A 22845-nucleotide genomic window follows, 5' to 3' on the forward strand; every position below is an offset into this window, starting at 1 on the left:
TAATCCTTTGTCTGTTGATTCATTTGCAAATATTTTCTCCCATCCTGAGGGTTCTCTTTTCATCTTGTTTATGGTTTCCTTTGCTGTGCAGAAGCTTTGAAGTTTCATTAGGTCCCATTTGTTTATTTTTGTTTTTATTTCCATCACTCTAGGAGGTGGATCAAAAAAGATCTTGCTGTGATTTATGTCAAAGAGTGTTCTTCCTATGTTTTCATCTAAGAGTTTTATAGTGTCTGGTATTACATTTAGGTCTCTAATCCATTTTCAGTTTATTTTTGTGTATGGTGTTAGGGACTGCTCTAATTTCACTCTTTTACATGCAGCTGTCCAGTTTTCCCAGCACCACTTATTGAAGAGACTGTCTTTCCTCCATTGTATATCCTTGCCTCCTTTGTCATAGATTAGTTGACCATATGTGTGTGGGTTTATCTCTGGGCTTTCTATCTTGTTCCATTGATCTATGTTTCTGTTTTTGTGCCAGTACCATGTTGTCTTCATTACTGTGGCTTTGTAGTATAGTCTGAAGTCAGGGAGTCTGATTCCTCCAGCTCTGTTTTTTTCCCCTCAAGACTGCTTTGGCTATTCAGGGTCTTTTGTGTCTACATACAAATTTTAAGATTTTTTGTTCTAGTTGCATAAAAAAAATGCCATTGTTAATTTGATAGGGATTGCATTGAATCTGTAGATTGCTTTGGGGAGTATTGTCATTTTCACAACATTGATTCTTCCAATCCAAGAACATGGTATATCTCTCCATCTGTTTGAATCATCTTTAATTTCTTTCATCAGTGTCTTATAGTTTTCTGCATACAGGTCTTGTGTCTCCCTAGGTAGGTTTATTCCTAGGTATTTTATTCTTTTTATTGCAATGGTAAATGGAAGTATTTCCTTAATTTCTCTTTCAGATTTTTCATCATTAGTGTATAGGAATGCAAGAGATTTCTGTGCATTAATTTTGTATCCTGCAACTTTACCAAATTCATTGATTAGCTCTAGTAGTTTTTTGGTGGCATCTTTAAGATCCTCTATGTATAGTATCATGTCATCTGCAAACAGTGACAGTTTTACTTCTTCTTTTCCAATTTGTATTCCTTTTACTTCTTTTTCTTCTCTGATTGCTGTGGCTAGGACTTCCAAAACTATGTTGAATAATAGTGGTAAGAGTGAAAATCCTTGTCTTGTTCCTGATCTTAGAGGAAATGCTTTCCATTTTTCACCATTGAGAATGATGTTTGCTGTGGGTTTGTCATATATGGCCTTTATGATGTTGAGGTAGTTTCCCTCTGTGCCCACTTTCTGGAGAGTTTTTATCATAAACTGGTGTTGAATTTTGTCAAAAGCTTTTTCTGCATCTATTGAGATGATCATATGATTTTAATTCTTCAATTTGTTAATATGGTGTATCACATTGATTGATTTGTGTATATTAAAGAATCCTTGCATCCCTGGGATAAATCCCACTTGATCATGGTGTATGATCCTTTTAATGTGCTGTTGGTTTCTGTTTGCTAGTATTTTGTTGAGGATTTTTTCATCTATATTCATCAGTGATATTGGTCTGTAATTTTCTTTTTTTGTAGTATCTTTTTCTGGTTTTGGTATCAGGGTGATGGTGGCCTCATAGAATGAGTTTGGGAGTGTTCCTTCCTCCACAATTTTTTGGAAGAGCTTGAGAAGGATGGGTGTTAGCTCTTCTCTAAATGTTTGGTAGAATTCACCTGTGAAGCCATCTGGTCCTGGACTTTTCTTTGTTGGAAGATTTTTAATCACTGTTTCAATTTCATTACTTGTGATTGGTCTGTTCATATTTTCTATTTCTTCCTGGTTCAGTCTTGGAACATTATACCTTTCTAAGAATTTGTCCATTTCTTCCAGGTTGTCCATTTTATTGGCATACAGTTGCTTGTAGTAGTCTCTTAGGATGCTTTGTATTTCTACAGTGTCTGTTGTAACTTCTCCTTTTTCATTTCTAATTTTATTGATTTGAGTCCTCTCCCTCTTTTTCTTGATGAGTCTAATGGTTTATCAATTTTGTTTATCTTCTCAAAGAACCAGCTTTTAGTTTTATTGATCTTTGCTATTGTTTTCTTTGTTTTTATTTCATTTATTTCTGCTCTGATCTTTATGATTTCTTTCCTTCTGCTAACTTTGAGTTTTCTTTATTCTTCTTTCTCTAGTTCCCTTAGGTGTAAGGTTAGATTGTTTGAGATGTTTCTTGTTTCCTGAGGTAGGCTTGTATAGCTATAAACTTCCCTCTTAGAACTGCTTTTGCTGCATCCCATAGGTGTTGGATCGTCGTGTTTTCATTGCCATTTTTCTCTAGGTATTTTTTGATTTCCTGTTTGATTTCTTCAGTGATCTCTTGGTTATTTAGTAACGTATTGTTTAGCCTCCATGTGTTTGTGTTTTTTACAATTTTTTCCCTGTAATTCATTTCTAATCTCATAGCATTGTGATCAGAAAAGATTCTAGGTATGATTTCAATTTTCTTAAATTTGCTGAGGCTTGATGTGTGACCCAAGATGTGATCTATCCTGGAGAATGTTCCACACGCATTTGAGAAGAAAGTGTAATCTGCTGTTTTTGGATGGAATGTCCTATAAATATCAATTAAATCTATGTGGTCTATTGTGTCATTTCAATCTTGTGTTTCCTTATTTATTTTCATTTTGGATGATCTGTCCATTGGTGTAAGTGAGGTGTTAAAGTCCCCCACTATTATTGTGTTACTGTCGATTTCCTCTTTTAGAGCTGTTAGTGGTTGCCTTATATATTGAGGTGCTCCTATGTTGGGTGCATATATATTTATAATTGTTTTATCTTCTTCTTGGATTGATCTCTTGATCATTATGTAGTGTCCTTCCTTGTCTCTTGTAACGTTCTTTATTTTAAAGTCTATTTTATCTGATATGAGAATTGCTACTCCAGCTTTCTTTTGATTTCCATTTGCATGGAATATCTTTTTCCATCTCCTCACTTTCAGTCTGTATGTGTCCCTAGGTCTGAAGTGGGTTTCTTGTAGACAGCATATACATGGGTCTTGTTTTTGTATCCATTCAGCAGGCCTGTGTCTTTTGGTTGGAGCATTTAATCCGTTCACGTTTAGGTAATTATCGATATGTATGTTCCTATGACAGTTTTCTTAATTGTTTTGGGTTTGTTTTTGTAGGTCCTTTTCTTCTCTTGTGTTTCCCACTTAGAGAAGTTTCTTTAGCATTTGTCGTAGAGCTAGTTTTTTGGTGCTGAATTCTCTTAGCTTTTGCTTGTCTGTAAAGCTTTTGATTTCTTCATCGAATCTGAATGAGATCCTTTCCAGGTAGAGTAATCTTGGTTGTAGGTTCTTCCCTTTTATCACTTTAAGTATATCATGCCACTGCCTTCTGGCTTGTAGAGTTTCTGCTGAGAAATCAGCTGTTAACCTTATGGGAGTTCCCTTGTATATTATTTGTTATTTTTCTCTTTCTACTTTCAATAATTTTTTTTGTCTTTAATTTTTGCCAATTTGATTACTATGTGTCTCGACGTGTTTCTCCTTGGGTTTATCCTGTATGGAACTCTGCGCTTCCTGGATTTGGGTAGCTATTTCCTTTCCCATGTTAGGGAAGTTTTCGACTATAATCTCTTCAAATATTTTCTCTGGTCCTTTCTCTCTCTCTTCTCCTTCTGGGACCCCTATAATGCGAATGTTGTTGCATTTAATGTTGTGCCAGAGGTCTCTTAGGCTGTCTTCATTTCTTTTCATTCTTTCTTCTTTAATCTGTTCTGCAGCAGTGAATTCCACCATTCTGTCTTCCAGGTCATTTATCCGTTCTTCTGCCTCAGTTATTCTGCTATTGATTCCTTCTCGTGTAGTCTTCATTTCAGTTATTGTATTGTTCTTGTCTGTTTGTTTGTTCTTTAATTCTTCTAGGTCTTTGTTAAACATTTCTTGCATCTTCTTGATCTTTGCCTCCATTCTTTTTCTGAGGTCCTGGATCATCTTCACTATCATTATTCTGAATTCTTTTTCTGGAAGGTTGCCTGTGTCCACTTCATTTAGTTGTTTTTCTGGGGTTTCATCTTGTTCCTTCATCTGGTACATAGCCCTCTGCCTTTTCATCTTGTCTGTCTTTCTGTGAATGTGGTTTTTGTTCCACAGGCTGCAGGATTGTAGTTCTTCTTGCTTCTGCTGTCTGCCCTCTGGTGGATGAGGCTATCTAAGAGGCTTATGCAAGGTTCCTGGTGGGAGGGACTGGTGGTGGGTAGAGCTGACTGTTGCTCTGATGGGCAGAGCTCAGTAAAACTTTAATCCGGTTGACTGCTGATGGGTGGGGCTGGGTTCCCTCCCTGTTGGTTGTTTGCCCTCAGGCAACCCAACACTGGAGCCTGCCTGGGCTCCTTTGTGGGGCTAATGGAGAACTCTGGGGGGGCTCACACCAAGGAGTGCTTCCCAGAACTTCTGCTGCCAGTATCCTTGTTCCCACGGTGAGCCACAGCCACCACCACCCCCACCTCTGCAGGAGACCCTCCAACACTAGCAGGTTGGTCTCGTTCAGTCTCCCTCGGCGTCACTGCTCCTTCCCCTGGGTCCCCATGCTCCCACTACTTTGTGTGTGCCCTCCAAGAGTGGAGTCTCTGTTTCCCCCAGTCCTGTCGAAGTCCTGAAATCAATTCCCACTAGGCTTTAAAGTCTGATTCTCTAGGAATTCCTCCTCCCATTGCCAGACCGCCAGGTTGGGAAGCCTGATGTGGGGCTCAGAACCTTCACTCCAGTGGGTGGATTTCTGTGGTATAAGTGTTCTCCAGTCTGTGAGTCACCCACCCAGCAATTATGGGATTTGATTGTACTGTGATTTCGCCCCTCCTGCTGTCTCATTGTGGCTTCTCCTTTGTCTTTGGATGTGGGGTATCTTTTTTGGTGAGTTCCAGTGTCTTCCTGTCGATGATTATCCAGCAGCTCGTTGTGATTCTGGTGTTCTCACAAGAGGGAGTAAGAGCACGTCCTTCTACTCCGCCATCCTGGTTGATTTCTCAACTACCTTTTTTTAATGGCCTTTTAAAAAATTATAGACTATTGCCCAGTTTGTTCTAAGTAAAGAGCTGCATTACATTCTGTGCCCAGTTGGTGGCAGTATCAACATTTGATCCAGCCTACCACATAAATCCTCACAACCAGAGCCCTAGTTAACATACACTCCAATTTAATAGTCTTAAAAGTGTAGGCAGTAGCTGTCTACTTTTTACAGACAGTATTATATACCACCGCCATCAAAGACACCAGTCCAGATTACATCTGTGAAGTTCCACCTGTCCTGGTTCTAATCAGTTGCATCCCGAGTCCTCAACCCTGTGAACCATGGAGTTTCCAGAGCCATTCTGGTGTCTGGGAAGGAGGAGCAGCAGGTACAGGCAAGGAAAGAGAAGCTGAACTTCCCTTCTTTCCTCGGTCTGGGGTAGAGGAAAGGCTTTAACATGAAATAAAGTTTAACATTTTTAATAACATACAACATAAAACTTGAATCAGTGACTTGGCACTAGACATCACCAGAGGAATTTTTTTTTATTACCTAAGAATAAGGCTGATCCCAAGCCAAGCCAGTAGGGCTGGTGCAGTCATCAAACTATAACCCATAAGCACTGCTTCTAGACTAGGTGGTAAATGCCCCAGCCTTAGCCCTCTGACACACACACAGACACACACACCCCTGCCGTGACCCCCCTCCTGGGCTCAACAGGCTCCAAGAAACAGAAATTAAAGAGGTAACACGTAGCCCCGCAGGGGGCCTCCAGGAGCCTGCTCCAGCGCTTGGGCCAGAGGAAGGTCTGATAGGTTGGGGCCCAGCCAGAACAGTTGTCAAGGATTTTTAATAACACACCCACCTAAGACTGACCAGAGAAATCATGAGACCTGCCGTGAGATTTTGTCCAGAGGCAGGGAAGGAAGGAGCGCAGTTTAACAAGTAGTGTGGAGAAAGAATAAAGTTCTTTTCTGATTGTACTTGCTTTGGGCTAATATTACCTGTTACAGTATTATTCATATACCCAGGGAAGTCAACAAATAAAACAACTAAATGAAGGGAGTGAAAAAGCTAGAGTTGCAGAATATAAGAGAAATCCACAGAAATCAATTGCATTGGTGCACCAAGTTAAACTTTATAATGACTAAAAATTCCACTCACAACAGAAAAAAAAAGCATTAATAACTCAAGGTAGGAGATTCTGTCAAGGAAGTAATTTTAAAATCCTGGTAGAGATAAAAAAAATAACAGCAAGTCACATCAGTATGCATGGAAAGTTTGTGTCATGTTTAAGAAGACTAAATACAGAAAGATGGTAATAGTCTATAGGTCTCTGGTTCTCAAAGTGTGTTCCTCAGACCAGCTATTTTATTAGGAACTTGAATATGGTGTCAGTCTTTTTTTTTTTTTTTTTTTTTTTGCTGCACCCTGCGGCATGTGGGATCTTCCCTGACCAGGGAACGAACCTGCAGCCCCTGCAGTAGAGACACAGAGTCTTAACCACTGGACTGCCAGGGAAGTCCCTATGGTGTCTCTTTCACTGTTCATAGCTGGATATCATCACCCATACTTACCAATGAGGAATGGAGGTTAGGGGAGTAAAGTACTCAGCTCCTAAAGTCTCAGAGTTGCTGAGTAGAGGCACCAGAGTTAAAATACAGCTCTGCTTTACTCCAAAGCTATGTGTTTCCCACCAAAGAAGCCTGCCTCCCAATTAATATGATGTTGGTAAAAGTATTGGGTTGGCCAAAAAGTTCGGGTTTTTCCATAACATCTTGTGGAAAAACCTGAACGAACTTTTTGGCCAGCCCAATAATTTCATATACGTACTGCTGCAGCAAGCACAAAAAAATAATGTTGTAAATAGTTGGGTGATACAATGAAAACCTGATTATTAAGTATGGCCTGACTTATTCCTCTGCTCCTTAATGCCAGGAAGCCCTAGAAGCTTCCACGTGTCCTATGTGTCTTGCTTTCTTACATGTTCTATTAATACAACCTTAGATGACAGTATTTTTAGAGCTGATTTTCCTGCATTTGACCAGTGAATGCAGAATGAGTACCTTGTGGCCAATTAGGTGGGGCTCACTGCAAAAGGGAAAACCAAATTGCATCACTGGACGTGCTGGAGCTAGAGGAGGAAAACAAGTCTAGTCAGAGGAGGTTTCTGTGAGGTCAGGAGCTGGCTCCTCTCCAGCAAACCCCTTCCATGCACAGCTCTGGCCTCCGCTCTGCCAGTACTCTTATTGGGCCCTCTCTGCCCCTGGCAAAACACAGAGACAGTAGAAGTTTCTCCTTGGCAACTACATCAGGCGACAGTAAGAACTGAATCCCCTGAGGGAAATGGTCGAGACTAATGTGGCCAGTTGACTGACAACATGGAATATCTCACCCTTGAATTTCTCCCGCTGATTAATCCGCATGCTAAACACCAGTGACGTGTGTGGCTCTGGCAATTTCCAGAGAAAAAGGGCATTCCTACAAAAAAATATTTCTGTTTTCTTTTCTAAAGGACTTTACCCTTATAATATTTGTTTTTAAAATTACCTTAAATAGAACCATATGGGGACTTCCCTGGTGGCATAGTGGTTAAGAATCCGCCTGCCAATGCAGGGGACACTGGTTCGATCCCTGGTCCAGGAAGATCCCACATGCCATGGAGCAGCTGAGCCCATGTGCTACAACTACTGAGCCTGTGTCCTAGAGCCTGTGAGCCACAACTACTGAGCCCATGCACCACAACTACTGAAGCCTGTGCGTCTAGAACCTGTGCTCCACAACAAGAGAAGCCACCACAGTGAGAAGCCCACGCACCACAACAAAGAGTGGCCCCTGCTCACCACAGCTAGAGAAAGCCCGCAGGCAACAATGAAGACCCATTGCAGCAAAAAATTAAATTAATTAATTATTTATTTTTTAAAAAGAACCATATGAGTTTATTAACTAATAAATGACATGCTGTATTTCAACTTTTAAAAATCCCGTGTCTTCCCTTTTGCAAAATTTATCAAGATTTGCCACTCTTGCCTTTGTTCAAGATATTCCCCAAAGCTCCTGGTTTCACTAACACTAATTATAAGTGGATTTTTTTTTAACATCTTTATTGGAATATAATTGCTTTACAATGGTGTGTTAGTTTCTGCTTTACAACAAAATGAATCAGTTATATATATACATATGTTCCCACATCTCTTCCCTCTTGCATCTCCCTCCCTCCCACCCTCCCTATCCCACCCCTCTAGGTGGTCACAAAGCACCGAGCTGATCTCCCTGTGCTATGTGGCTGCTTCCCACTAGCTTTCTACCTGACGTTTGGTAGTGTATATATGTCCATGCCTCTCTCTCGCTTTGTCACAGCTTACCCTTCCCCCTCCCCATATCCTCAAGTCCATTCTCTAGTAGGTCTGTGTCTTTATTCCTGTTTCACCCCTAGGTTTTTCATGACATTTTTTTTTTTAATTCCATATATATGTGTTAGCATACGGTATTTGTCTCTCTCTTTCTGACTTACTTCACTCTGTATGACAGACTCTACGTCTATCCACCTCATTACAAATAGCTCAATTTCGTCTCTTTTTATGGCTGAGTAATATTCCATTGTATATATGTGCCACATCTTCTTTATCCATTCATCCGATGATGGACACTTAGGTTGTTTCCATCTCCGGGCTATTGTAAATAGAGCTGCAATGAACATTTTGGTACATGACTCTTTTTGAATTATGTTTTTCTCAGGGTATGCCCAGTAGTGGGATTGCTGGGTCAAATGGTAGTTCTATTTTTAGTTTTTTAAGGAACCTCCATACTGTTCTCCATAGGGGATGTATCAATTTACATTCTCGACAACAGTGCAAGAGGGTTCCCTTTTCTCCACACCCTCTCCAGCACTTATTGTTTGTAGATTTTTTGGTGATGGCCATTCTGACTGGTGTGAGATGATATCTCATTGTAGTTTTGATTTGCATTTCTCTAATAATAATGATGTTGAGCATTCTTTCATGTGTTTGTTGGCAATCTGTATATCTTCTTTGGAGAAATGTCTATTGAGGTCTTCTGCCCATTTTTGGATTGGGTGGTTTGTTTGTTTTTTTTGATATTGAGCTGCATGAGCTGCTTGTAAATTTTGGAGATTAATCCTTTGTCAGTTGTTTCATTTGCAAATATCTTCTCCCATTCTGAGGGTTGTCTTTTGGTCTTGTTTATGGTTTCCTTTGCTGTGCAAAAGCTTTGAAGTTTCATTAGGTCCCATTTGTTTATTTTTGTTTTTATTTCCATTTCTCTAGGAGGTGGGTCAAAAAGGATCTTGCTGTTATTTATGTCATAGAGTGTCCAGCCTATGTTTTCCTCTAAGAGTTTGATAGTGTCTGGCCTTACATTTAGATCTTTAATCCATTTTGAGCTTATTTTTGTGTATGGTGTTAGGGAGTGATCTAATCATACTTTTACATTTACCTGTCCAGTTTTCCCAGCACCACTTATTGAAGAGGCTGTCCTTTCTCCACTGCACATTCCTGCCTCCTTTATCAAAGATAAGGTGACCATATGTTTGTGGGTTTATCTCTGGGCTTTCTATCCTGTGCCATTGATCTATATTTCTGTTTTTGTGCCAGTACCACTCTTGCCTTTGTTCAAGATATTCCCCAAAGCTCCTGGTTTCACTAACACTAATTATAAGTGGATTTTTGATGGTTCGACTATTCCCCGTGGCATGAAGACAGAAAGGACTTCCAGGGAAACAGCACATTTTCTCAGATTTTTTGTTCATTTATCCTTTTCCGTCTCTCACAAGTGTTTTTGCCTGGCCTCTCAAGAGTTAGAAAGTCACAATCCACAGAAAAAGTAGCACCCACCAGCAGATTAACAATTAATGCAGATTCCATATATGTGCATTAGCATACGGTATTATCAGCTCGATGCTTTGTGAGGACTTAGAGGGTTGGGATAGGGAGGGTAGGAGGGAGGCTCAAGAGGTAGGGGATATGGGGATATATGTGTACGTATAGCTGATTCACTTTGTTATACAGCAGAAACTAACACAACATTGAAAAGCAATTATACTCCAATAAAGATATTTAAAAAAAATGAAAAAACAATTCAGAACTGCCCACTGAGTGAATCATAGGATTTCTAGCAGTGCACAAAATTCTCAATGGGACTTCAGCTCTGGCTTCAGCTAATAGCTGGAAGGAAGTCCAGGAACCAAATTAAGAAAGGAAAAGAAGTTTTCCTTGGACTGTCAAGCAAGATCAATGCAACCTTGAAATTGCGTGTATAAAATGATTAATATTTAGAGAGGAAAAACATCTATGATTCTTCCTCCCTTTACAATTCTGAGATTTTCAGTCTACTCTCTTTATTCTTCTCCTTTTGGATCTGTGAAAAAACACATTCATCCAGAGAAGACTGAGAGATGGGTCAAAGTCTTGTGGCCTGCTTCAGGGATATTAAACATCAGCCCAAAGTCAGATATGTCATCAGCAGTTGCAGCTTAAGCTGGAGTTAGAGGGGCATCTTCTTAATCAGGACCTCCCTGGGGCACATAAGAAAGGGTAAAGGTGGTCCATTTATTATCAAATGAATCAGGTCCCGCTGCTCACCGCTTACAAAATCAGTACTCACAGATGTTGACAGAAAGGAAATGTGTCTTTAATCAGAATGCCAGCAATCTAGGGAGATGGTGGACTCAACGTTCCCCAGAAACCACCTCCCAAGATTCTGCTTGGCCATGAAAGTTTTAAAGGGAAGAAGGGAAGTAATCTGAGTTAATCACCGAGATGGGGGCTCAGAGTCGTCGCCGTCCTCCACTGTGTGCAGGCTCATTCGTCGACTTCTTGTGATGTTGCTCTAGATGCTATCTTAGTCACACAGTTTGGTCGCACAGTTTGTTCATGAGATTACTGAAGGGGAAGCTAGGGAAGAGATCTGGTCATCCGTTAATTACTTATTCTTCATTTCTACTTCTTTGGTCTATGGAAAGAACCGACAAGTTAGGCAAGGGTATTGTGTGATTAAAAGATTTGAAAGGTGTGCTTGGGCTGGAGATGAGTAGAGCATGGGGGTACCTGGTTAAAAGTTAGTTACAATATAGCTTTGCTAAAGTGGCAAGAAAAGGGGCTTCCTGCTAAGGGCGGTTTCCTGCAGAGAGCTGCTTTCACATTTTTCAGGGCCTCTTTCTGAACATATTAGGAATGTATAAAACAGGGACAAAAATATTTAAATCTGATGCCATTAGATGTAAAGCCCAAGTGTCATCTTCGGTCTCAAGAAGACCCTTAAAAATAGGCCATTAGTGGAGAGCACTTGCAAGGCTCCAGGGAAAAAGGCACTCAGAGTAAAAAGGATTATGACCTTTAATAGGCACATTTTGTACATTCCAAGAGGTTGAGGGTGAGGCAAGAAGCATTGCTAAGTGCATCAGTGTGCATATATTATGGCATATAAAGCTTGTCATTATAGTCTGGTTTTGTTTGGCAAAGCCTGAATTAGACCCACATGCATTAACCATTGAAAATGTTTGGAGTCTCTTAACAGAAAATAAAGCGCTGCTATGCTTATAAATGTTGGAAGCAGTGATGGGTCAAATCAAATCGGTTGAAGCCTGGTAGTTGATGGGTGGGAGGGTCCTTAAACACAGGGTTAGATACAGCTAGGCTGCAGGTGACATACTTGGGAGGAAGGAAACACTGTTATACATGGGAATTTGCTTTGCTAAAACCTTTGGGGAAACACTCAGGCAATATTTATTAAATTTGGAGTTACAAATATTTGGATTTCAAGCTAGCTTTCTGTTATTGGTTTCTAGTTTAGTTCCATTATGGTCAGAGAGCATACTCCAATTCTTTTAAATGTGTTAAGGTTTGTTTGAGGGCCCAGAAAATGTTTTACCTTGGTGAATGTTTCATGTGCACTTGGAAAGAGTATGTGTTCTGCTAGGGTTGTGGGAGAGTTCTATAAATGACAATTAGATCCAGCTGGTTGACAAGAGTCCTTCAGATCTTCTATTTTTTATCAGTTTCTGTCTACTTATTCTAACAATTACTGAGAGGAGTGTTGAAGTCAATTATAATTGTGGATGTGTCTCTGTGGAATTTGCAATTCCATCAATTTTTGCTTCACACAGTTTGAAGTTCTGTTATTAGGTACATACACAATTATAATTCTGTTGTCTTAGTCAATTAACCTTTCATCATTATGTAATATCACTTCTATCCATGGTAGTAGCCCTTGTTCTGAAGTCTACTTTGTTTGATATGAATATTAGTACCCAAGCTTTCTTTTGATTAGTGCTTTTCATGGTATATCTTCATCCATCCTTTACTTTTAACCTGTGTATGTATTCATATTTAAAATGTGTTTCTCATAAATAGCACATAGTTGGCTCTTGTTTTTATTCAACTTGACAATATCTATCTTTTAATTGTTATGTTCAGACCATTTCTATTTAACGTAGTTATTGGTATGGTTGGATTTGTCTGCCATTTTATTATTTTGTTATCTGTTTCTTCCCTCTGTTTTTTGTTTCTCTGTTCCCCTTTTCTGCCTTCTTTTGGATTATTGGAAAAATTTTTTGTATTACATTTTCATTTATCTATTGGCTTTTTGAATATAACTCTTTGTAGTTTTTTTCCCGTTAGTGATTACTCTAGGATTACATTCACATTTCTAAACATTCGATTTATTTAGTGTTTTAAAGAACTCAAGAGAAAAAAAATCCATATTTATATATATTTGATATTTATATTAACAGATAGTTACTATCTTTGTGGCTTTTTCTTCACTCTAAAGATACAGATTTCTTTCTGGTATTCTTTCCCTTCAGCCTGAAGGACTTCCTTTGACAATTCTTTTAGAATAGGTCTGTAGGAGACAAATTCCATTAGTTTTTTTCCTCTTAGAATGTCTTTTACTTCACCTTATTCTGGAAGGTTTTTTTTTTCTTCAAGATATAAAATTCTAGGTTGACAATTCTTTTCTTTCATCACTTTAAATATATTGTTCCATTGTCTATGTTTTCTTTTTTTAATTTTTAAATTTTATTTTATTTTTTTTTTATACTGCAGGTTCTTATTAGTCATCCATTTTATACACATCAGTGTATATATGTCAATCCCAATAGCCCAATTCAGCACACCACCATCCCCATCCCACCGTGGATTTCCCCCTTGGTGTCCATAAGTTTGTCCTCTACATATGCCTCTCAATTTTTGCCCTGAAAACCGGTACCATTTTTCTAGGTTCCACATATATGCGTTAATATACAATATTTGTTTTCCTCTTTCTGACTTACTTCACTCTGTATGACAGTCTCTAGATCCATCCATGTCTCTACAAATGACCCAATTTCGTTCCTTTTTATGGCTGAGTAATATTCCATTGTATATGTGTACTACATCTTCTTTATCCATTTGTCCCTCGATGGGCATTCAGGTTGCTTCCATGACCTGGCTATTGTAAATAGTGCTACAATAAACATTGGGGTGCATGTGTCTCTCTGAATTATGTTTTTCTCTGGGTATATGCCCAGTAGTGGGATTGCTGGCTCATATGGTAATTCTATTTTTAGTTTTTTAAGGAACCTCCATACTGTTCTCCACAGTGGCTGTACCAATTTACATTTCCACCAACAGTGCAAGATGGTTCCCTTTTCTCCACACCCTCTCCAGCATTTGTTGTTTGTAGATTTCTGATGATGGCCATTCTAACTTGTGTGAGGTGATACCTCATTGTAGTTTTGATTTGCATTTCTCTAATAATTAGTGATGTTGAGCAGCTTTTCGTGTGCTTCTTGGCCATCTGTTTGTCTTCTTTGGAGAAATGTCTATTTAGGTCTTCTGCCCATTTTTGGATTGGGTTTTTTGTTTTTTTAATATTGAGCTGCATGAGCTGTTTATATATTTTGGAGATTAATCCTTTGTTGATTCGTTTGCAAATATTTTCTCACATCCTGAGGGTTGTCTTTTCATCTTGTTTATGGTTTCCTTTGTTGTGCAAAAGCTTTGAAGTTTATTGTTTATTTTTGTTTTTATTTCCATTACTCTAGGAGGTAGATCAAAAAACATCTTGCTGTGATTTATGTCAAAGAGTGTTCTTCCTATGTTTTCCTCCAAGAGTTTTATAGTGATCGGTCCAACATTTAGGTCTCTAATCCATTTTGAGTTTATTTTTGGGTATGGTGTTAGGGAGTGTTCTAATTTCATTCTTTTACATGCAGCTGTCCAGTTTTCCCAGCACCACTTATTGAAGAGACTGTCTTTTCTCCATTGTATATCCTTGCCTCCTTTGTCATAGATTAGTTGACCATAGGTGCGTGGGTTTATCTCTGGGCTTTCTATCTTGTTCCATTGATCTATGTTTCTGTTTTTGTGCCAGTACCATGTTGTCTTGATTACTGTAGCTTTGTAGTATAGTCTGAAGTCAGGGAGTCTGATTCCTCTTGCTCTGTTTTTTTCCCTCAAGACTGCTTTGGCTATTCGGGGTCTTTTGTGTCTCCATACAAATTTTAAGATTTTTTGTTCTACTTCCGTTAAAAAATGCCGTTGATAATTTAATAGGGATTGCATTGAATCTGTAGATTGCTTTGGGGAGTATAGTCATTTTCACAGTATCGATTCTTCCAATCCAAGAACATGGCATATCTATCCATCTGTAGGTATCATCTTTAATTTCTTTCATCAGTGTCTTATAGTTTTCTGCATACAGGTCTTGTGTCTCCCTAGGTAGGTTTATTCCTAGGTATTTTATTCTTTTTGTTGCAGTGGTAAATGGGAGTGTTTCCTTAATTTCACTTTCAGATTTTTCATCATTAGTGTATAGGAATGCAAGAGATTTCTGTGCATTAATTTTGTATCCTGCAGCTTTACCAAATTCATTGATTAGCTCTAGTAGTTTCCTGGTGGCATCTTTAGGATTCTCTATGTATAGTATCATGTCATCTGCAAACAGTGACAGTTTTACTTCTTCTTTTCCAATATGTATTCCTTTTATTTCTTTTTCTTCTCTGATTGCCATGGCTAGGATTTCCAAAACTATGTTGAACAACAGTGGTGAGAGTGGATATCCTTGTCTTGTTCCTGATCTTAGAGGAAATGCTTTCAGTTTTTCACCATTGAGAATGATGTTTGCTGTGCATATGTCATATATGGCCTTTATTATGTTGAGGTAGTTTCCCTCTGTGCCCACTTTCTGGAGAGTTTTTAACATAAACAGGTGTTGAATTTTTTTAAAAGCTTTTTCTGCATCTATTGAGATGATCATATGGTTTTTCTCCTTCAGTTTGTTAATATGGTGTATCACATTGATTGATTTGCGTATATTGAAGAATCCTTGCATTCCTGGAATAAACCCCACTTGATCATGGTGTATGATCCTTTCAATGTGCTGTTGGATTCTGTTTGCTAGTATTTTGTCGAGGATTTTTGCATCTATGTTCATCAGTGATATTGGTCTGTAGTTTTCTTTTTTTGTGACATGTTTGTCTGGTTTTAGTGTCAGGGTGATGGTGGCCTCATAGAATGAGTTTGGGAGTGTTTCTTCCTCTGAAATTTTTTGGAAGAGTTTGAGAAGCATGGGTGTTAGCTCTTCTCTAAATGTTTCATAGAATTCACCTGTGAAGCCATCTGGTCCTGGACTTTTGTTTGTTGGAAGATTTTTAATCACAGTTTCAATTTCATTACTTGTAATTGGTCTGTTCCTATTTTCTATTTCTTCCTGGTTCAGTCTTGGAAGGTTATAACTTTCTAAGAGTTTGTCTATTTCTTCCAGTTTGTCCATTTTATTGGCATATAGTTGCTTGTAGTAGAGTCTTAGGATGCTTTGTATTTCTGCGGTGTCTGTTGTAACTTCTCCTTTTTCATTTCTAATTTTATTGATCTGAGTCCTCTCCCTCTTTTTCTTGATGAGTCTGGCTAATGGTTTATCAATTTTGTTTATCTTCTCAAAGAACCAGCTTTTAGTTTTATTGATCTTTGCTATTTTTAAAAAAAAATTTATTTATTTATTTTTGGCTGCATTGGGTCTTCATTGCTGCACGCAGGCTTTCTCTAGTTGCAGCGAGCGAGGGCTACTCTTTGTTGCGGTGCACGGGCTTCTCACTGCAGTGGCTTCTCTTTATGCGGAGCATAGGCTGTAGGCACGCGGCCTTCAGTAGTTGTGACATGTGGGCTCGGTAGTTGTGGCTCGCGGGCTCTAGAGCACAGGCTCAGTAGTTGTGGTGCACGGGCTTAGCCGCTCCGTGGCATGTGAGATATTCCCAGACCAGGGCTTGAACCTGTGTCCCCTGCATTGGCAGGCGGATTCGCAACTACTGCGCCACCAGGGAAGTCCCTTTGCTATTGCTTTCTTTGTGTCTATTTAATTTATTTCTGCTCTGATCTTTATGATTTCTTTCCGTCTGCTAACTTTGGGTTTTGTTTGTTCTTCTTTCTCTAGTTCCTTTAGGTGTAAGGTTAGATTGTTTATTTGAGATTTTTCTTGTTTCTTGAGGTAGGCTTGTATAGCTATAAACTTCCCTCTTAGAACTGCTTTTGCTGCATCCCATAGGTTTTGGATCGTCGTGTTTTTGTTGTAAGTTGTCTCTAGGTTGTTTTTTTTTTAATTTCCTCTTTGATTTCTTCAGTGATCTCTTGGTTATTTAGTAATGTATTGTTTAGCCTCCATGTGTTCGTGTTTTTTACAATTTTTTCCCTGTAATTTACTTCTAATCTCATAGCGTTGTGGTCAGAAAAGATGTTTGATATGATTTCAATTTTCTTAAATTTACTGAGGCTTGATGTGTGACCCAAGATGTGATTTATCCTGGAGAATGTTCCATGCACACTTGAGAAGAAAGTATAATCTGCTCTTTTTGGATGGAATGTCCTATAAATATTAATTAAGCCTATCTGGTCTGTTGTGTCATTTCAAGCTTCTGTTTCCTTATTTATTTTCATTTTGGATGATCTGTCCATTGGCGTAAGTGAGGTGTTAAAGTCCCCCACTATTATTGTGTTACTGTCGATTTCCTCTTTTAGAGCTGTTAGCAATTGCCTTATGTATTGAGGTGCTCCTATGTTGGGTGCATATATATTTATAATTGTTTTATCTTCTTCATGGATTGATCCCTTGATCATTATGTAGTGTCCTTCCTTGTCTCTTGTAACGTTCTTTATTTTAAAGTCTGTTTTATCCGATATGAGTATTCCTACTCTAGCTTTCTTTTGATTTCCATTTACATGGAATATCTTTTTCCATCCCCTCACTTTCAGTCTGTATGTGTCCCTAGGTCTGAAGTGGGTCTCTTGTAGACAGCATATATATGGGTCTTGTTTCTGTATATGTTCAGCAAGCCTTCGTCTTTTGGTTGGAGCATTTAATCCATTCACGTTTAAGGTAATTATCAATATGTATGTTCCTATGACCATTTTCTTAAAAGTTTTGGGTTTGCTTTTGTAGGTCCTTTTCTTCTCTTGTGTTTTCCACTTAGAGAAGTTCCTTTAGCATTTGTTGTAGAGCTGGGTTTTTGGTGCTGAATTCTCTTAGCTTTTGCTTGTCTGTAAAACTTTTGATTTCTCCATCGAATCTGAATGAGATCCTTGCCGGGTAGAGTAATCTTGGTTGTAGATTCTTCCCTTTCATCACTTTAAGTATATCATGCCACTGCCTTCTGGCTTGTAGAGTTTCTGCTGAGAAATCAGCTGTTAACTGTATGGGAGTTCCCTTGTATGTTATTTGTCATTTTTCCCTTGCTGCTTTCAATAATTTTTCTTTGTCTTTAATTTTTGCCAATTTGATTACTGTGTGTCTCGACATGTTTCTCCTTGGGTTTATCCTGTATGGGACTCTGTGCTTCCTGGTTTTGGGTGGCTGTTTCCTTTCCCATGTTAGGGAAGTTTTCGACTATAATCTCTTCAAATATTTTCTCTGGTCCTTTCTCTCTCTCTTCTCCTTCTGGGACCCCTATAATGCGAATGTTGTTGCACTTAATGTTGTGCCAGAGGTCTCTTAGGCTGTCTTCATTTCTTTTCATTCTTTCTTCTTTAATCTGTTCTGCAGCAGTGAATTCCACCATTCTGTCTTGCAGGTCACTTATCCATTCTTCTGCCTCAGTTATTCTGATATTGATTCCTTCTAGTGTAGTTTTCATTTCAGTTATTGTATTGTTCTTGTCTGTTTGTTTGTTTTTTAATTCTTCTAGGTCTTTGTTAAACATTTTTTACATCTTCTCGATCTTGGCCTCCATTCTTTTTCCGAGGTCCTGGATCATCTTCACTATCAATATTCTGAATTCTTTTTCTGGAAGGTTGCCTATCTCCACTTCATTTAGTTGTTTTTCTGGGATTTTATCTTGTTCCTTCATCTGATACATAGCCCTCTGTCTTTTCATCTTGTCTATCTTTCTGTGAATGTGGTTTTTGTTCCACAGGCTGCACGATTGTAGTTCTTCTTGCTTCTGCTGTCTGTCCTCTGGTGGATGAGGCTATCTAAGGGGCGTGTGCAAATTTCCTGATGGGAGGGACTGGTGGTGGGTAGAGCTGACTGTTGTTCTGATGGGCAGAGCTCAGTAAAACTTTAATGCATTTGACTGCTAATGGGTGGGGCTGGGTACCCTCCCTGTTGGTTTTTTGGCCTGAGGCAACCCAATACAGGAGACTACCTGGCCTCTTTGGTGGGGCTAATGGAAGACTCTGGGAGGGCTCTCTCCAAGGAGTACTTCCCAGAACTTCTGCTGCCAGTATCCTTGTTCCCACAGTGAGCTGCAGCCACCCCCCCTCTCAGGAGACCCTCTAACACTAGCAGGTAGGTCTGGTTCAGTCTCCCCTGGGGTCACTGCTCCTTCCCCTGCATCCCAGTGAGCACACTACTTTGTGTGTGCTCTCCAAGAGTGGAGTCTCTGTTTCCCCCATTTCTGTCGAAGTCCTGCAATGAAATCCCACTAGGCTTTAAAGTCTGATTCTCTAGGAATTCTTCCTCCTGTTGCTGGATCCCCAGGTTGGGAAGCCTGATGCGGGGCTCAGAACCTTCATTCCAGTGGGTGGACTTCTGTGGTATAAGTATTCTCCAGTCTGTGAGTCACCCACCAGCAGTTATGGGATTTGATCTTACTGATTTTGCCCCTCCTACCATCTCATTGTGGCTTGTCCTTTGTCTTTGGATGTGGGGTATCTTTTTGGTCAGTTCCAGTGTCTTCCTGTTGATGATTGTCCAGCAGCTAGCTGTGATTCTGGTGTTCTCGCAAGAGGGAGTGAGAGCACCTCCTTCTACTCTGCCATCTTGGTTCCCGATCCCATTGTCTATGTTTTCTGATGAGAAAATCTTTTGGTTTCTAATGAGAATTCCATGCTGATTCCCCCATATGTAATGTGTCATTTTTCTCCAGCTGCTTTAAATTTTTTTTTCTCCCTTTCTCCTCCTCCTTCTTCTTCTTTTCCTTCTTCCTCTCCCCATCCCCCGCCCCCCCCTCTCCCTCTCTTTCTCCTTCCTCTTTTTGGCAATTTGATTATGAAGTGCTTAGGCATTTTTAAAAATTTATTCTGTTTTGGGTTGGCTAAGCTTATTGGATTTCTAAATTTATGTTTTTCACCAAATCCAAGTTTTCAGCCATTTCTTTTTCAAAAATTTTTTCTGTGCCAAGTTTTTCACCTCTTCTTTTGGGATTCCAATGACACGTATTTCCAACCTTTTAATAGTGCCTCACAGGTTTCTGTCTCTGTTTGGGTTGGTTGTTTTTTTTCAATCTTTTTTTTTTTTCTCTACTCTTTAGATAATTTCTGTTGATGTATCTTCAAGTTCACTGTTGCCTGTCTATCCCTCCAAACTATTGGCCACAGCCCATGAATTGATATATAATCACATGTCTGGCCATTTTTCCTTCCAAGCATAGTGAACAACCAAGTGCCCCGTCTCAAGTTCTGCACATTGGGAGGACTTCCCTTCACCACTGTCCCTCAGGGATGCCCCAGAAAGGGCTGGAGTGCTGTGGCCATTCACTTTAGGGTGGTACTTGCATATCATGCAGAGAACTGTAAACCAGGCCTGAGTTTTCTCCTCCTCTGTCAAGTAAAATCATAGAGAACTCCCCATGGGGCTGTAGGTGCAGTCTGGGAGAGGGAAGGGAAGGCAGTATAGCAGGAGTGGGGACTGTGGGCGTTTGGGCCTTCAAGAGATTGGGTGATGCCCACCTACACTGGGGATGGCCATCTGTTTTACTCAGTTCACCAATTCAACTGCTAATCTTTCCTGGAAATACTCTCAGAGACACATCCAGAAATAATGTTTTACCAACTATCTGGACATCCCTTTGCCCAGTCAGGTTGAAACATAAAAATAACCATCACAGATATAGAAAACTTTGTCTCATTTAAGTTTCTATATTTTATAGTATCTTTGATATAGCAGCCGAGCTTATATCCTAACAAATATATCCATTGACCTGGAGAGATACATTCAGTATTATCAAGTGAAAAAAACAAATTGCTGAGCAATATGTACACGATGACCCTATATTTGTAAACATCAAACCACAAAATAACCTATACATATTTGTGTATATTCATAAGGCTATACATCAGCTATTAGCTTCAGTTACCTCAGGTGTGAAAAATGGAAAGAAACTGGAGGTTAATATTTGTTTTTATGTATCTGGGCTGTTTCACTTAAAATGAGCAAATGTTACCTTTTATAATCAAATTAAACTTTAAAATTTTGTATTTAATTATAATTATTAATTAGCAATTATTCTTTATTATAATTACTATTTAGTAATTTTTTTAATAATTAGAACATATTAAAACAATTTTGTAAGTCTCAATGTGCTCTGCAAGTAAGGCCCCCATGAAGAAGATCATAGATAATAAAGAGATAGAGGGTAGATTCTCTAAGGGTCTGATAGCATCAGAACGGCTATAACAGTTTTTGGAGTCACAAGTTCAGGTCCTCAATCCCCACACCAAAGAGGTCAGCAGAAAATGTCGGTCATCTTTTTCTGTCTGTGTTTTCCATGCCAGAGCCACACTGGTGCTTTGTCCACCACAGTGACTTAGCTCAGGCTACTCATTAACTGAGGATATCTACTGTTCAACAGTCTGAACGTTTATAAATCCAACAAACAGGGATGGGAGCTAGGACTAAGGAGTGACCAGAAGCAGTAGAAGGGTTTCCCTATGAGTGGGACTGTAATGGACCCACAGTCACTGTTACTCTTGGTTTCCATCATAAGCTGCAACAAAATGTGTTTTCTCCACATGTGTATGAATTCTTTCAGGGGATGTGGGAGCTATATCATGTGCATTGTTCTGCTGAATTCTTAGAATAAGTCCAAACCCCAGGGCAGTGAGTCAAGTCTCCCCTACAGGGGGTTGGACATTCATGGGAAGAGGTAGAACTTTAGGCTTCTGTCTAAAATGACAAGTCAAGCTTTAATGGTGATAAAAGGGGATTTGTGTCTCTGTCTGGATTCATTTTCCTACTAATAGCTCAGAGTAGTTTCTGCTTGGTGAAGGATAGAGAGCTTCTGCCTGTGTATATGGTAAAGAACTAATCTTACCCACAGAGGCCTGGCCTTTGCCCTTAGCTCCTGATCTCTAGGCCCTTGGAATGTGCTTGATAAGAGTGTTTCTGTTTACCAGGGAGTCTTGGATCACACCAGATAATCTGACACTGGGATTTCCAGTGAGGGCTCTAGGCCATGCAGTATCTGTTCTGCCTCCAGAGGGGTTGGAGACTAAAGGTCAGCCACCTGGGCAGTCAAGTATGTTCATAGACCCAATAATAACTGTGGCTATCAGGGCTCATTGAACTTCCCTGGTTGGCAATACTCTGTGCATGTTGTCACACATTGTTGCCAGGAAAGTTAGTGCTGCCCACAGCTCCACTGAAAGAGAACAACTTTCCTGGACTCTGCCTCCTGCCTCGCTTCCCTTTGCTGATTTAAATCTCTATCCTTTCTTTATTAAAAATAACTATCACAGTGACTATCACAGAGTTCATTGAGTCCTGTGAGTCCTAGTGAATTACTGAAACTGATGGTAGTCTTGGGAGCCCCCAAACTTGCAATTGGTGTAAGAAGTAAAAGTGGTCTTGTGGACTCTTCCCTAACTTTATATTTTTATGTCCTATCTAGTTGTATATTTATTTCTGTGTTTGTTCTAGCTAGATGTCACCAGGCTTATCAGAAATCAAGGAACCAATTGTGTCCATGATTGGGCCAAAGCATTAGAGGTAGGTCAGGGAGGTCCCCTTCCTCAAGCCAGTGTAGGGTGAAGCTGGGAATCTCTAGTAGGGGAAGGTGAATTAGGGAGTAGATGGGCAAAATGGGAGCTCTGAAGTTTTGACACCCTTTCTCCACATGGAAGTTGTTCCTCACCAATCAAACTTGGAGAACCCACCCTTTGAGCTAATAGATTTCCATATTAAATTCATCTGGGCCAAGGACCCCATCTTATACTTCTGCATCCATCATAGCACCAAGTACAATGTAAAGCATAGAGGAAGTACATACTAATTCTTTTTTTTATTAAATAACTTTAAAAACTTGAAGTTTAGTTGATTTACAATGTTGTGATAATTTCAGGCGTACAGCAAAGTGATTCAGTTACATACGTATGTGTGTGTGTATATATATACATACATATATATATTCTTTCTCAGATTCTTTTCTGTTATATGTCATTACAAAATATTGAATATCATTCCCTGTGTTATATAGTAAATCCATGTTGCTTATCTATTTTACATATAGTAGTATGTACCTGTTAACCCCAAACTCCTAATTTATCCCTTCCCCCACCCTTTCCCCTTTGATAACGTAAGTTCATTTATTATGTCTGTCAGTCTGTTTCTATTTTGTAAATTAGTTCATTTGTATCATTTTTTT

At 39.3% G+C, this 22845-nt stretch overlaps 1 long non-coding RNA gene across 1 annotated transcript in view; it reads left to right on the forward strand.

Annotated features, from left to right (window-relative positions):
- The window catches only part of LOC125965391 (uncharacterized), a 45223-nt gene extending 22771 nt beyond the window's left edge, over nucleotides 1–22452 (forward strand). The window contains exon 3 of the long non-coding RNA XR_007479206.1: nucleotides 22290–22452. This is a non-coding gene — a long non-coding RNA (uncharacterized LOC125965391). The remainder of the gene's footprint in view (nucleotides 1–22289) is intronic.
- Nucleotides 22453–22845: the final 393 nt, after the last annotated feature.

This window comes from Orcinus orca, chromosome 9 (assembly GCF_937001465.1).
Source record: "Orcinus orca chromosome 9, mOrcOrc1.1, whole genome shotgun sequence".
NCBI lineage: Eukaryota > Metazoa > Chordata > Mammalia > Artiodactyla > Delphinidae > Orcinus > Orcinus orca.